General features: G+C 36.0%; 3 non-coding genes across 3 annotated transcripts; all 3 read left to right on the forward strand.

Annotated features, from left to right (window-relative positions):
* The first annotated feature begins 11,922 nt into the window (after positions 1-11,922).
* On the forward strand, positions 11,923-12,061 carry LOC117338673. The gene has a single exon (XR_004535011.1). It is a non-coding gene; the product is annotated as a U4 spliceosomal RNA (small nuclear RNA).
* A 1,747-nt stretch (positions 12,062-13,808) lies between these two features.
* On the forward strand, positions 13,809-13,947 carry LOC117338674. The gene has a single exon (XR_004535012.1). It is a non-coding gene; the product is annotated as a U4 spliceosomal RNA (small nuclear RNA).
* Positions 13,948-15,674: 1,727 nt separating this feature from the next.
* LOC117338682 lies at positions 15,675-15,813 on the forward strand. The gene has a single exon (XR_004535020.1). It is a non-coding gene; the product is annotated as a U4 spliceosomal RNA (small nuclear RNA).
* Positions 15,814-16,438: the final 625 nt, after the last annotated feature.

The following is a 16,438-nucleotide window of genomic DNA, read 5'->3' on the forward strand; positions in this document are numbered from 1 at the left end:
GCCACATCACCATGTAACAGGCGATGGGATGATAGAAAATTAACTGTCAAAGTATTAAGTGTTAAGTCAATTAATTGTCTCGAAAAGGTCAGAACAAGTAAAATGCTACATCTAAACTTAGGTGGGTTTTTTTTTAGGAACTTTTGAGCTCACATAATCACATTCAAGAAAGGTTTTTACTTTCACATAAACCTCAGTTGTTTTGGAGGAAATTTTGAGTTTGTATATTAAACAAGACTTATTTGTACATTTTATTACTAATTAGATATCTTCACTGTATGGGTTACCATATTTTGCATTCAATAAAAATATAAAATAAAGATTAAAAGCTTCCAAATACCTGTAACATCTAGCATACAGCCATACACTATATTGTATAGCAAAGTATCCTGGGTTTTTTTTTATTTCATTTCTTTGTCTTGCCAAAAAGATGCAAAAGTTTCATGCAAAACAGCATCTGCCATGGGAGTAATGCATTATATGATTTACGTAAAATGATGGATATGACAAGTTTGTCAAACTGCATATTTTGCCAGATTTGGCATTTGACTTTGAAACTTGACCTCAGCCCAGTGAATGCGAAGTGCTATGTGACACACCATTTGATGGTAATGTGTTTGTTAAGTTTATACTCAATCAATTGAAACATAAATAGAGTTGAAACCAATAGTATTCCCAACAAATGAGTTTTTTGTTTTTTGTCAAACGATGACTTCTGAAACCCTGTACAATTTGGAAACGAAGTACATACAGCAGGCTGAAAAATATACACATGTTAGATGAAGATGGATTCTAAACAGACCCCAGAGGGATCTTTGGAGTTGGCATCCACCATTGAATGATCTTTATTGGTTAAATGTCAGACTAATCCTCTCTCTATTTCCCCTTTTTTCTTCTTTTCCTCTACATAACCTGATAACAAGAACAGGCGGAACTTACATGTGAAGTTTCAGAAACATGACTCCATTTATAACAAATTTCAATTCTCAAAATCCAAGATGGCCACCTATTAGCCAATTTGTTTTCCTAGTCAAAATTCTAAATGAAATTTGCACAATTAGGGACCAATAGGAACCGACACATCAAGTTTCAGGAATATTTCTCCAGTACTTCCCAAGAAATAGCAATAACAAACTTCAATTTAATATAAAAATCAAAGATAGCGATCCGACGACCATTTTGTTTTTCTGATCAAAATGTAAATTGAATTGGCACAACTAGGCACCAAGGGGAACCTACACAAGTGTTGGCAAGCCTCATGTTTGGCAACGTTAACTTGAGAATCTTCCCCCTCATCTCACCCCTAAGGGGGTGAAAGATTCTATTATTCCTTTCATTTGACAATCTTCAATGCTGCCACTGTCAATCTAGAAATGTTCAACTGACTACCATATTGAGGAAGTTCTTTCTGCTCCAAATGACCATGTTCCAGTCCTTGCACCCAATGAAGTAAATGGTTTAAGACCCAACATCAAGAAAGTTGTTTATTCCTCACACAAAGGATGTAAATATGTTTAACACCTGATGGGAAGAACTGTTCATTCCAGTTTTTTTAACCATGTAGAGACTAGAGAACAGTTATCATAGGCATGTTGCACATCCAATGAGAATGTTGCTCATCTTAGTCCTTGATTTCATACTTCAGCTCTCACATCCATCAAGGTATTCCCTGAACTGATCAACCAGGCTTTCTCCATAGGCAATTTCTGAAAGATAGATGTACACATTCTTGATGAAAATAGCACAAACAATTTCCATTTTATCTATGGATCATTAAAGAAAACAGATCACCTGATTTTTAATATATACACACATTCCCGGAGAATTTCATTATTTTTCAGCACAAGTTTCATTCATGCATTTCTTTTATTATTTCAATGAGTGTACACCCTGTATATCATAAATACATAAAATTTCAATTGAATTAGAATTGTGCATTCATGATTCTTTTGTTACATGTAGGGGGTCTTCTGTACATGTTTTTGGGCCAATACTGGTATTACATGAGCTACAAGAACTTTTAGTTTATCTTATTTATAGCACTGAACCATTTCTAGGATATTGGAAGGGCAATCCTGGTAGCCTGGATGTATTTCTATTGACCATAGTATGCATGCATTTAAATAGTGGGCATCTGCATCTTCTTAAAGTAATATAGTTTTACATGTACATGAATTAAGAATTTATCTTTTGGGACGTACACCTACACTTCCACACTAGCCCTAGGCCACACAAACTTCCCCCTTTTTTTTTTACCCAAGATGATCACCCAATGCAACCATTAAGAAAAGTAGAAATTCAAAGCAGTGATGCACTAAATTCAAATATTAGGCCCTTTTCCTCATCTACCATCTATCCCAAATCTATGAGATAGTGCTGTGGATGCAATCTTTAGATGAGATACTTTCGTTTTTAAAACAGGATTATTCAAATATTATCTGGCTGTGTTGAACCAAAAGATGCTCATGTTCAAATTTGGTCAAATTACCACAGCTGTTCTGGATAAGAGGCATTTTAAATGAAAAGATAATGGACACGAAACAGCACATGCAAGCTCACCCGGGGGTCCCCTATTGGTCTACCACTAAATTTATTACATTTACGAGGGTCACAAACACTTCAAATCCCTTGGAGTTTTATAATAAAGTCCTTTCCTATTTGAAAGATTTCTATTTGTTTTCAAATAAAACCAAAGACCCACTTTTCTTCAGGCGCTCTGCAGCAGATAAGTCTCTCATTACACTCTTCATGATGTCCAGCTTCATGTCTTGAAAAACAGGCAGCAGGCGTCTAAAGCAATGCCGTTGGCTTGAGACCTCTGGTCCAACAAAATGTAAACATGATTTCCTACATCGACATATTAATGACCTATAGAAACAAGTTTTAAACCAACTGTTTTTTCAAAAGCATGGAAACTTCAAAGAGGATGGGAGCACAGTCATTCACAGTGAAGCAGCATCAGGGTGCATACAATTCTGGTCATGAAAATCAAAGGCCATAATTAATTTTTTTAGTGCATTTTTCATAGAATGAAAGACATTTTCTGTTAACAATTTTTGCAATTCTTGATTCATCCATTCTCTTAAGGTCTGTAGGTTTGAAAAACAAAATGCTATTTGTTTTTGAACCGTCAAGCTTGAATTCACTGACTCAGGATATAAACAAAAAGCCAAGTTTCCAATTTGGATTGAAAATACATTTCCCCATATTCATGTTTGTGTACTTATATATATATATGAAACACGATATTCAATGACTTTACACAACCACAGGCAACAATTCAAGGCCTTTGAATGCCTAAAACTAATACATGTGTTTCTGCTAACATTCTAGAAAAAAATAGGGTAGGTAGGTGGGGAGATCTGTTTTTCATTTTGAGTTTTTACTAAGGTTATATAGACCAGGAATCTTGACTTTAATAGTCCTCCCTTGAAAATGGCCAAAAAACATCAGAGTAGCCACAAAAATGTACGGAAGGTATAGGGTTAGCAGAAACACGGATATCTTTTTCAGGCCTTGTGGCAACATAGTGTAATCAAGGAATTTTAAATACTTCCTGGTATGCTCCCTCAAAATAAAGATATCTTACCAAGGTTAATCTCTCACCATTATAGCCTGAAAACAGGGGTATATAAGTACAGTAGTCCCCCAGTATACCGCTGGACAAAAGGTGGCGGTATAACGGGGGACCACTGTACATGAAGTCAACCATTTTTTATAAGCCATCTTAATATTTTTGATCCCAGTGACATTTGGTTTGGACACTGGACAGATTATAGTAAAATGAAGGTATACCTCCTGGAAGTCTCTTTTACAGTGTTATCAACCTGAAGTTGAAATGATACAAAATTTTGAAATTACCTTCATAGTTATGCCAGATGTGGGGTTGTGGCAAAGGTCCTGATTCAGGGAAAGGGAACTTCTCACATTCTTCCATCTCCTCACAAGGCTGGGGAAAGGTTGAGCTGAGCAGTGGATCATACATACTAATTGTCTCACCCAATACACTCATGCACTTCCGATTCCATTCTGCCTGCTGACTGAATTCATCTTCTGGAACAAGATCAGATAGTAGATTTGCATGTACCGAAACATTTTGGTCAGGACTTGACTCTGGTGGTAGATACTTCAAATTCTCTTCTGGGATATCTTTTTCCTTGTTGGTCATGTCAAGACAAGAACGGATGGGGTTGACTTTAGATTTCTTCAGTCTACGTAGAGTTCTTAGCAACAAAGCTTTGACTTTGGATGATTTTTCCTTTTTCAGCAGGTGTAGTAATCTTGGTTTGTCCAACTTGATTGACTTTTGTGAGTCAGGGTCCTGAAGCAGTAATGAAGCATCATCATGTTCACTTTTGTTGGATGAAACAATTTTAAGTCTATCCTTTATTGAAGGAGATTTAGAGCCTTTCAACTTTCTCTGAGCAGAAAGTTTAGCCTTTAGCTTCTTCTTTGTATTGGCAGATGATTCTGACAGAACTTTACGTGGGGACACCTTGACTTTGTCTGTTTTCAGGCCCGTTTTCAGACTACTGACAGGAGCTGTAATGGACTGTGTAGGTTCAACAGAAGCTAGTGAGGAATAGCTCACTTGACCATGGAAAATATCACCAACTGAGTTTGGTTCAGTAGCTATACTTGATTGAAAGGTGGACCGGAATTTCAGCAGAAGTATCTGATTTGGAACCAATGTTACATGATGCAGAGTTAGTGGGAAATGGAAAGACACAAACTGTTATTGTTTTTTTATCTGCTGTTTCATGCGACACTATGTTGGCATCATGGACAATAGATTCTATATTTTCTACAACTTTTTTCATCATGTTCAGAGGTCCATGTAGAGGAGAAGGTTCAGGATTATTAACAGTATGACTTTCATTGTTGTTTCTTGCAGAGGCTTTCACAAGTGTAGGCAAAGCTAACATTTTGGCAAGTTCAGGTGTCTTGGTATTTTTCAGGGCACCAAACTTTGTCTTTGACTGACTGGCTAAAGATTTTAGTAGTCTTGATCCACTGTTGTCTGTTTTTGAAAGAGATACCTTGCCAAGTTCTCCTTTTTTGGTTGGGCTGGTTCCAAATGCTTGAACAGGAATATGAATGTGTTGTCCCTGTTGACCAGATGCAAAGGTAGAAGGTTGATTAACCTGTTTCAAGGGCTGTGTAGTTGTAGATACAACATGGCCTGGTAGATTTGATCCTGGATTGAGTTGCCTAGTCTGTGGTGCAGTAGCCTGTAACATTGACATGAAGTTGGACCCTGGAGTATGGGGCACTAGATACATTTTAGAAGTTAATCCAGGCAGCAACTGTGGCACACCGATAAAGTTTGGGGGGACACCGGGATGGGGAAGAAATGCTGTGGTGGCCTGCTTTATCCCTGCAGAAGTTACTGATGGCCGACATTGGTTGAAAATATTATTGGTGTAAACCATAGGGTAGGAGGGCTTTAGGCTGCTTCCTGACGCTGTGATTTGAGGAACTGGCTTGGTAATGGTGGCGGTCTTTGGAGTGTGAACAGTTTCTTTAGGGACAATCATCCTGGGCCTCACTACAGGAAGGGAACTTTGCAACTCTAGAATCTTTGCTTTTGCTTTCGCTGATACATGCTGTGTGTCTTTAACTGCAATTATGAAATTGTTTTTATTTAATACATTACCAAATGTGCAATGATATTTTTGCTAATTTTACATCATTGAATTATTTATTTTTTGAAATGCATATTTCATTGTTAGGTAGACAATTAAAAGGTACCATTCTTTATCATTTAACTGTGCAGCAATCTAAAATTATGAATACTGGTGATTATCTATATCCTCCACTGTTTTGTTATTAAACAAGAGGCCCAGAGGGCCTGCATCAATGACATGGATATTTCATTAGTTATGGCAAAATACTCTATTAAATTCTTTTTCAAATATTTTCAAACTGCAGGTGGACCCTTTTTGTTTTGCTTCATTTCCCCTATTGGGCCCCCATGTCTTCCACTCCAAGAAAGCCACATCCTTTGTTTTCACAACATTGGATCTCATATGCACAATAATTCTCCAGACCAAATTTCAATGAAATCCATTCAGTTGTTCAGGACCAGTAGCGACCAAGATTTACAGCTATTTTCCTTATTTGGCCCAGCCCCTCTTGCCCCAAGGAAACGAAATCCTCCATTTATACAATATTAGATTTTCTTTACCTAATAATGATCCAGACCAAATTTCATTGATATATATCAATATCCTTTATTGGACCCCATCCCTCCAGCCCCAGGGGAGTCATACCCTGTCTATACAATGTTAGATCTCATTTGCCGAATAATGCTCCAGATCAAATTTCATAAAAAAAAAATCCATTAAGTACTAGCTAGTAGGGTTTTAAAGGATTTATCTCTACGTATTCCCCTATTGGGCTCAGCCCTCTTGCCCCAAGGGAGCGAAATCCTTCATATATACAACGTTAGATTTCCATTGCATTATAATACTTCAGACCTAATTTCATCAAAATCTATTTAGGCTTTCAGAACAAGAAGGGATTTAAAGGATTACCTTTGGTTTCCTCTTTTGGGCCCCACCCATTTGGCCACAGAGGAGCCACACCCTCTGACTATAATCTATACAACATTAGATTTTCTTTGCCCAATAATGCTCCAGATCTAATTTCATCAAATTCCATCCAGGCGTTCAGAACAAGTAGTGATTTAAAAGAAATGTTGACTGACAACTAACAACAGACACAGGGATGACTGATGCTCTACCAAGGCATACGATCACTGGCATGGTAGTGCTTTTGTATTCGGATTCAGAACATTGTTTCTTTTGACATTATATTCAATCAAATTATTTTGATCTTCACTGTAGTGTTATCAATGTGAATCATCTTCAAAAGAAAGAACTTTAAAATATGCTTCGACTCCCTTTTGAACGTATCTCTAGCTGGTCTAGGAGTAGGAGCTGAGTTTGAGTGTTTTTTTCTTCTTCTATAGCAGACAATAGAATGAGTATAGCATTGACCTATTAATAAGCACCTAATGCGAATGTTCATTGTGTATCTATTTTGTATATATACATGTACCTAACTTCTTCCTTGCACGTCTTTTCTGAGACTTCTTCAATGCACATGACCCAGTTGTACAAGATATCACTACATCTCTGACAGTTTCTTCACTCATTCCAAAGCTCCTCTTTCCAAAGGTGTACTTCTTCATCATCTAGATAAGATGAACACATCATTTAGATAGATTATTTGTCAACTTAAGTATAACCTCAAAGAGATCTTTGGACAAGATAAAAATGAAGAAAAAAACAAAAAAAAACCTGGCAAATGACAGTTCTCCCATGGATTTGAAATTAAATGCCGAGAATGCACAGATAATAAATTTGTGTTTGAGTTAATTCTGCAAACTGATTGCTTGACAGACTTGCCTCATTCAAATTGCATTTGTGGTATTAATGTGAATGATTTCAGGAATATTGTTATTTTAGAAGGCGATATCATAAGTTCAAAACACGTGAACCATGCCCTCAACTTGCTCAAGTAAGAAGTTCTAGTGACAAGTAATGCAGAAGATTAGACTTGAAAATAGTTTTCCTTTGATGTAGGTCAAATGTCAAAATGTAGGTCAGAATGATCCACTTTTGGTACATGACTAGTACGAAGTTCCAGTGACAAGTAGTGTATAGAGCAAGGACAAACTTCTTTGGTGTAGGTAAATAATAAAAAAAAATCCAAAATGTAGGTTAAAGGGACCTACTTTTGGCACATGACACACTGTCTTGCATCATCATCATAACAGTCTACCGTTTCAAGGAGCGACAAAGGAAATCTTTGAGCAAACAAAAGTTAGCCAGATTATCAAAGATTAATACCATGTACCAACGCCATCAAACTGAAAGCCAGGGTGTATGAAAAGATGCCGACTTATATAACAGAAAAAAAGCTGTCTTTCCAACCTATGTTTCTGAAACTGATTTTAAATTTCCGGATTTTCCGAAAGTGTGTTTACACAGGAAATTTAGTTTTGCCTACAGCGAAAAATGGTGGCTCACAATCATGGTAATATTGCAGAAAAACTTAATGTACAACATATGTCAAAACAAGATTAATTCTGTCTTTGGGATAGAGAAATTTAATTTCAAATAGGTTTCAGAAAAAAAAATTGTGTAGAGAACAGTGTTATTTTGGGTCAAATATCATGATACTTTGCAATTTTTAAGTTGTCACCATAGTATTCACAGGTCTGAAAAAACATCGAAAAAATAAGTTTACTTATCCTTCAGAGCTGTATTAGAATTGCAAATGTTGTATAGATTACAAATACATATATAATTTATTATATTATATTATATTGTAGGGTTAACTGGCTATGTGATTACATATCTAAATTCAGAATTGCCTTTATTGGGCATTTTTACTGTACACTGGTACCCTAACACTGGTTGTCACCAAACAATTTGAGCATAAACTAAACGAACACCAGAAATGCCAAAAACAGTTACAAAATTTTGATTATGACCAAAATGTGATGATGTATATATATATTGTGCTGACCTGACCATAGGGACATATGTCTATAACATTTATGATAAATTTGCGGGGAATACATGTACAATGTACCTATACATGTACTGTATATGTTACATATAAATACTTCATATATAATCTAGGTATATTTCACATAAGACTTCACTACTTAGATGATTATGTGAACCGAGTGTTAGCTGGAACTCGGGCCTATTTTAACAAATTGATTTCTTCCAACTTCCACCAAAATCCAGAAAAAAGTGACACACCTAATGGGACAGTATAACGGTAAAGATATGTGCAGAAGCCTGTACGGAAATTTTAATGGGTTCACCTTTCTGATCGTTGCTGAAGTACTGTGATGAGTGTGGCAGGTTGAACCTTGGGCTTGATTCCCACAATGTGCTGCCAAAATAGCCGACTCAAATTTTTCCTGTGACAATATTTTCTTTCCCGTGATTTTGTGAATTAATACTTCGTCGGATAACCGTAAGTACATCCTCCTCGCCCACGACTTGAATCTCCCTGTCTTTTTGTATGTTGATTGATGCGGGTCACCAATTTCGGCTCCCTCCAACTCAATTTGAGAAGGTACCATGCCGTTCTTGTGAAATGCAACAATTAAGTCATATTGCTTTTGTGTTAAAACAGCTCCGCGTTCACCTTTATGTGGCGTCTCGGCATCTGTTGGCGGGTTTTTCTTAGCCATGTTTCACATGTCAAGCAGACGAAAAATGGTGTCTTGGTAACCTCGTTTTCGAGTTCAAATACGGGAAGTGGAATGCTATTACCCGCCACAAATACGAAACTAAAAAGTGCTTATGATGGACGGGAATCACGATTGATGGCAATATTCAGAAATTAAATGAGCAACAAAAGTTAAATATATCTGATTTTTGTTGATAAAATGGTTATTTTTCAACTACCGTGATTTATATTTTATATCGAAATAAATAAATAAATAAATAAAATGTCGATTGTTTCCTTCAAAACTAGACTTATATTTTCCGCGTTGACGAAAGGGAGACCTAAAAAGATGTTTAGCGATCAATGATTTAGCTTTTTAAAATACTTTATAATGAAATGTCAAACACTTTATGAAACACACATGCTGGTATTATTATCCTCAATTACAATGGATATTTTTTTTCCTCGTTAACGGAGTTCTATAATACAGTACGACGGGAGGTAACTAGAAGTACCTATTAGGCACTTTTGAATTTCAGATATGTGACCGAAATTTACAATTAGCAATTGTTAAAGATAAGGAATACATGTAATTGAATATGATGATTTCTATGTAAGCAAAGGGTCATAGCTCCAGCGAAAAAAAAAATAATAATAATAATGGAATATTGATTTAATGGCAAAGTAATGTATGCAGGCTGGAAACCTCTATATCCATATCATAAATTACAAATCAATTTTATATAAATATGGTACTTCGGTATACAGTTTAAGAACTGACAATATTATAATTGGTTGTTGCAACAATTATTTTTTAAATATACAGTTTAAGAATTGACAATATTGCTATTGGTTGTTGCAACAATTATTTTTTAAATATTCAACTAGAACTATTTCCAGTTGTAATGCGCTGTCCGTCTCTACAACAGATAGTGGTAAACTGTTCCATGTAGACTAACAATAATTTTATGACTGAATTTTTTTTTCTTATACCCAGACGACATCTTTTTCACATGTTTTCTTGGTGTGTCTCCTCTAATCCGTCGGTGCTTTAGTGTTGGTAGGTCAACGTTCCGTATATTAATAGTGATACAAGGTTCAAACCTGATATGTAATGATAATTAAAAGTCACATATAGATTGATATCAATATAAAAGGTTTAATTAATAACTGTAAATTCTTATAGTTTTCTATGTGCAAAGGTTCATAACTCTCGGATTTTTTTTACACAGGGTTTAAAATCGAACTGTAATTCATAATGACAAAACCTCAAACCAAGTTAGAAACTGATGTGGCAATCCTTAGCGAAAAACAAGTCAAGAAAACTGGAGTGTGACTGACGCCGACGACGTGTGACGGCGAACAAAATGATCCCTTAGTGTCCGCCATATGCATACATGTACTTCGGATGAAAAAGAAGAATTTTTTTTTTTAAATGCATCTTATTAAATCGCTTTAATCAGCAATCATGGTAAGTAAACTAAATTAGTACCCTCATCAACTATCAATTATTGTTATGTACGTATGTATACATAGGTAGTACTAAGCGATATGAAGGGTTTTTTTTGCGATTTTTTTTACATGATGGAAAATACAGGTACCAAGTATAAGACTTGGTGTGAATTGTGTTCAAACAGAAACCTGAAATAGATTCAAAAACGGGGAAATTGATTATCTCCCCTTACTCAGTACGTATTATGACCCTACACCAATAGGTTGGAATACAAACATTAAACTATTCTCTTAATTAGGAATCAAAAGAAAGTCAATTAATGACGATTTGAAATCGTGTAATTATTCATTGAAACATTTGATGGAAGTCTTAAACAGCCTAACAGGAAAATAATTTTTAAAAGAGTGAAGTTGTTTAAAACCTTGTTCATCACATTTTATATCACACCCATAATGATACTAGTATATGAAACGTTGTTTATATACGTCTTCAAAAGCATTTGTCGACGGGGATAAATATGACTTTGTCAGCGTTCACCCTGGAGTCTCCCTGGGATCTGTCCTTGGGCCGAGTATATTCTTATACCGTATTAATGACATTCCTATCAGCCTAAATAATAATTGCGTATCTAGTCATCAAGTCCGACAGTGATGCTGAAACTCTCGGCGTGATTTGGACAAACTAGTGCCCCGAGAAAAACATGGAAAATGGCCTCCTATCCGAGAAAATGTAATGTCCTCTTTGTGGAACCCTGCTTAATCTCATCAACTATATATCATTGGTATGTACGTATAAATACGTAGTACTTAGCGATATGAAGGTTCATATTTAAAAATATAGGCTGGAACGAAAAAAGATAATTATTGGTATTTACGTATAATTATGTAGCACCAAGCCATATGAAGGTATTTTGAGAATTTTTTTTTACATGATGGAAAATACAGGTATCAAGTATAAGACTTGGTGTAAATTGTGTTCGAACGGGGAAAGTGATTACCTCCCCTTACTCAGTTAAACGTATTATGAACGTACAACAATAATTTGGAATACTAACATTAAATTATTCTCTTAATTAGGAATCAAATGAAAGTCAATAAATGACGATTTGAAATTGTGTAACAATTTAATGAAATATTCTATGGAAGTCTTAAACAGGAAGATAATTTTCAAAAGAGTGAAGTTGTTTAAAATCCTGTTCATCGCATTTTATATCACACCCATTATAATATATGAAACGTTGTATATATATGTCTTCACCAGCATTTGTCGCCAGCTTTGCGCAGTGGCGGTACCATAGTCGATGAGGATTTTCCGAGACGTGGTTATTGCTAGTTGAAAACTATACCCAATACCCCGCACTGTGGCCTGAAATATGGCCGCAAGTGCAATTTTTGTTAGCTCCTACGGGGGCAAACATATAAAGAACAAAAGTAGCTTCCACGTGAATCGATTAATGTTTTCAAAGTAATTGTTTTTCTCCAGAAATTATATCATTCATGCTATTCAGGGTTTGTTTATTTAAATCAATAACACCAAAGTAAAGCTATTCAAAGCTTTGAATTGTGCTTTTTGTATGGGTTTCTAGTGAGGAGAGATATAGCTCACTCTGATATTTTGGTTTCACAAATAAATATCTCACACCAAGCTAAACACCAAAGGACCATAATATCCTCTTTCATATCAATTTGACCATTCCTATGTATTGACCAATCCAATCAATGTTCTCAAAGAGACGTCAGAAGTGCTATGTGTATTTTCAACCAACAAAGATTAAAACAGATGGCGGTTTAGAACGAACTAAGGGGGTTATAATGACGGGGAAGAAGACTGGAAGGAATACCTCTCTCAGTTAGAGATCCTTCCGGATATAACAGCTGGGATGTCCTAGAGAAGGGTCTCTGCTTAACTGGATGTTTGTCTGGCTCAGCCAAGTCAACGTTACATGAACTTGACAATTCAAAACGGCGAGATTTCTCTGAACTTGTCAAGAATCTCGAGAATCTTTTGAGACGCTAGAGCAAAGGAAGCAAGTCTGAAATGGTTAGGACACAAATACAAGCTAGGGTTCGAGGGAAAGATGAAAATATATAAGATATTTCAAGAGTTATTCGCAAATTGTCGCGACAGGCTTATCCAAATGCATAAACAAGATGTCCTCGAATAACTGTCCGTGGATTATTTTTATTGACACAATAACGGAATCTGGCGTACGGCTGCGTTTGAGAGAGACCAGTTTAGAAAGTCTTACCCAAGCCCAAACAGTGGAAGAAAGATTGGAATCACACAAACTCACCAACAAGGTGAGAAACATATAATTTATATATAAATTGGGATAAACCGCCAACTGAATAAAAGGGGATTTATGTTTGGTAGAACTTGGTCCGTCGTTGTCGACGGGATAAATATGACTTTGTCAGCGTTCACCCCGGAGTCTCCCAGGGATCTGTCCTTGGACCGAGTATATTCTTATACTGTATTAATGACATTCCTATCAGCCTAAATAATAATTGCGTATCTAGTCATCAAGTCCGACAGTGATGATGAAACTCTCGGCGTGATTTGGACAAACTAGTGCCTCGAGAAAAACATGGAAAATGGCCTCCTATCCGAGAAAATGTAATATCCTCTTTGTGGAACCCTGCTTAATCTCATCAACTATATAGTATTGGTATGTACGTATAAATACGTAGTACTTAGCAATATGAAGGTTCATATTTAAAAATATAGGCTGGAACATAAAGAGATAATTATTGGTTTTAAAGTATAATTATGTAGCACCAAGTAATATGAAGGTATTTTTGAGATTTTTTTTAAATGATGGAAAATACAGGTATTAGGTATAAGACTTGGTGTAAATTGTAATCGAACGGGGAAAGTGATTACCTGCCCTTGCTCAGTTAAACGTATTATGAACGTACAACAATAATTTGGAATACTAACATTAAATTATTCTCTTAATTAGGAAACAAATGAAAGTCAATAAATGACGATTTGAAATTGTGTAACAATTTAATGAAACATTTCATGGAAGTCTTAAATAGGAAGATAATTTTCAAAAGAGTGAAGTTGTTTAAAATCCTGTTCATCGCATTTTATATCACACCCATTATAATATATGAAACGTTGTATATATATGTCTTCACCAGCATTTGTCGCCAGCTTTGCGCAGTGGCGGTACCATAGTCGATGAGGATTTTCCGAGACGTGGTTATTGCTAGTTGAAAACTATACCCAATACCCCGCACTGTAGCCTGAAATATGGCCGCAAGTGCAATTTTTGTTAGCTCCCACGGGGGCAAACATATACAGAACAAAAGTAGCTTCCACGTGAATCGATTAAGTTTTCAAAGTAATTGTTTTTTCTCCAGAAATTATGTCATTCATACTATTCAGGGTTTGTTTATTTAAATCAATAACACCAAAGTAAAGCTATTCAAAGCTTTGAATTGTGTTTTTTTGTATGGGTTTCTAGTGAGGAGAGATATAACTCACTCTGAGCTAAACGCACCAAGCTAAACACCAAAGGACCATAATATCCTCTTTCATATCAATTTGACTATTCCTATGTATTTACCAATCCAATCAATGTTCTCAAAGAGACGTCAGAAGTGCTATGTGTATTTTCAACCAACAAAGATTAAAACAGGTGACGGTTCAGAATAAACTAAGGAGGTTATAATGATGGGGAAGTAGACTGGAAGGAATACATCTCTCAGTTCAAGATCCTTCCAGATATAACAGCTGGGATGACCGAGAGAAGGGTTTCTGCTTAACTGGATGTCTGGCTCAGCAAAGTCAACGTTACATGAACTTGACCATTCAAAACGGCAAGATTTCTCTGAACTTGTCAAGAATCTCGAGAATCTCAATTGAGACGCTAGAATAAAGAAAGCAAGTCTGAAATGGTTAGGACAAAACTACAAGCTAGGGTTCGAGGGAAAGATGAAAATATATAAGATATTTCAAGAGTTATTCGCAAATTGTCGCGACAGGCTTATCGAAATGCATCAACAAGATGTCCTCGAAAAACTGTCCGTGGATTATTTTTATTGACACAATAACGGAATCTGGCGTACGGCTGCGTTTGAGAGAGACCAGTTTAGAAAGTCTTACCCAAGCCCAAACAGTGGAAGAAAGATTGGAATCACACAAACTCACCAACAAGGTGAGAAACATATAATTTATATATAAATTGGGATAAACCGCCAACTGGATAAAAGGGGATTTATGTTTGGTAGAACTTGGTCCGTCGTTGTCGACGGGGATAAGTATGACTTTGTCAGCGTTCACCCTGGAATCTCCCAGGGATCTGTCCTTGGACCGAGTATATTCTTATACTGTATTGATGGCATTCCTATCAGCCTAAATAATAATTGCGTATCTAGTCATCAAGTCCGACAGTGATGATGAAACTCTCGGCGTGATTTGGACAAAGTAGTGCCCCGAGAAAAACATGGAAAATGGCCTCCTATCTGAGCAAATGTAATATCCTCTATGTGGAGCCCTGCTTAATCTCATCAACTATATATTATTGGTATGTACGTATAAATACGTAGTGCTTAGCGATATGAAGGTTCATATTTAAAAATATAGGCTGGAACGAAAAGAGATAATTATTGGTATTTACGTATAATTATGTAGCACCAAGCCATATGAAGGTATTTTACGATATTTTTTACATGATGGAAAATACAGGTATCAAGTATAAGACTTGGTGTAAATTGTGTTCGAACGGAGAAAGTGATTACCTCCCCTTACTCAGTTAAACGTAGTATGAACGTACAACAATAGTTTGGAATACAAACATTAAATTATTCTCTTAATTAGGAAGCAAATGAAAGTCAATAAATGACGATTTGAAATTGTGTAACAATTTAATGAAATATTCTATAGAAGTCTTAAATAGGAAGATAATTTTCAAAAGAGTGAAGTTGTTTAAAATCCTGTTCATCGCATTTTATATCACACCCATAATGATATATGAAACGTTGTATATATACTGTCTTCACCAGCATTTGTCGCCAGCTTTGCGCAGTGGCGGTACCATAGTCGATGAGGATTTTCCGAGACGTGGTTATTGCTAGTTGAAAACTATACCCAATACCCCGCACTGTGGCCTGAAATATGGCCGCAAGTGCAATTTTTGTTAGCTCCTACGGGGGCAAACATATAAAGAACAAAAGTAGCTTCCACGTGAATTATCAAAGTTCTCACAGTATTTTTTTTTCTCCAGAAGTTTGTCATTCATACTATTCAGGGTTTGCTTATTTAAATCAATAACACCAAAGTAAAGCTATTCAAAGCTTTGAATTGTGTTTTTTGTATGGGTTTCTAGTTAGGAGAGATATTGCTCACTCTGATATTTTGGCTTCACAAATAAATATATAACACCAGGTAAACATCAAAGGAGCATAAAATCATCTTTTATATCAATTTTACCATTTCTAGATTTATTAACCAATCCAATCAATGTTCTCAAAGAGACGTCAGAAGTGCCATGTGTATTTTCAACCAACAAAGATTAAAACAGATGCCGTCTCAGAACGGGTTTTAATGACGGGGAAGTAGACTGGAAGGAATACCTCTCTCAGAGATCCTTCCAGATATAACAGCTGGGATGACCGAGAAAAGGATCTCTGCTTAACTAGATGTCTGTCTGGCTCAGCAAAGTCAACGATACGTGAACTTGACAATTCAAAACGGCGAGATTTCTCTGAACTTGTCAAGAATCTCGAGAATCTTTTGAGACGCTAGAGCAAAGAAAGAAAGTCTGAAATGGTTAGGACA

This window comes from Pecten maximus, chromosome 11 (genome assembly GCF_902652985.1).
Source record: "Pecten maximus chromosome 11, xPecMax1.1, whole genome shotgun sequence".
NCBI classification, from domain to species: Eukaryota; Metazoa; Mollusca; class Bivalvia; order Pectinida; family Pectinidae; genus Pecten; species Pecten maximus.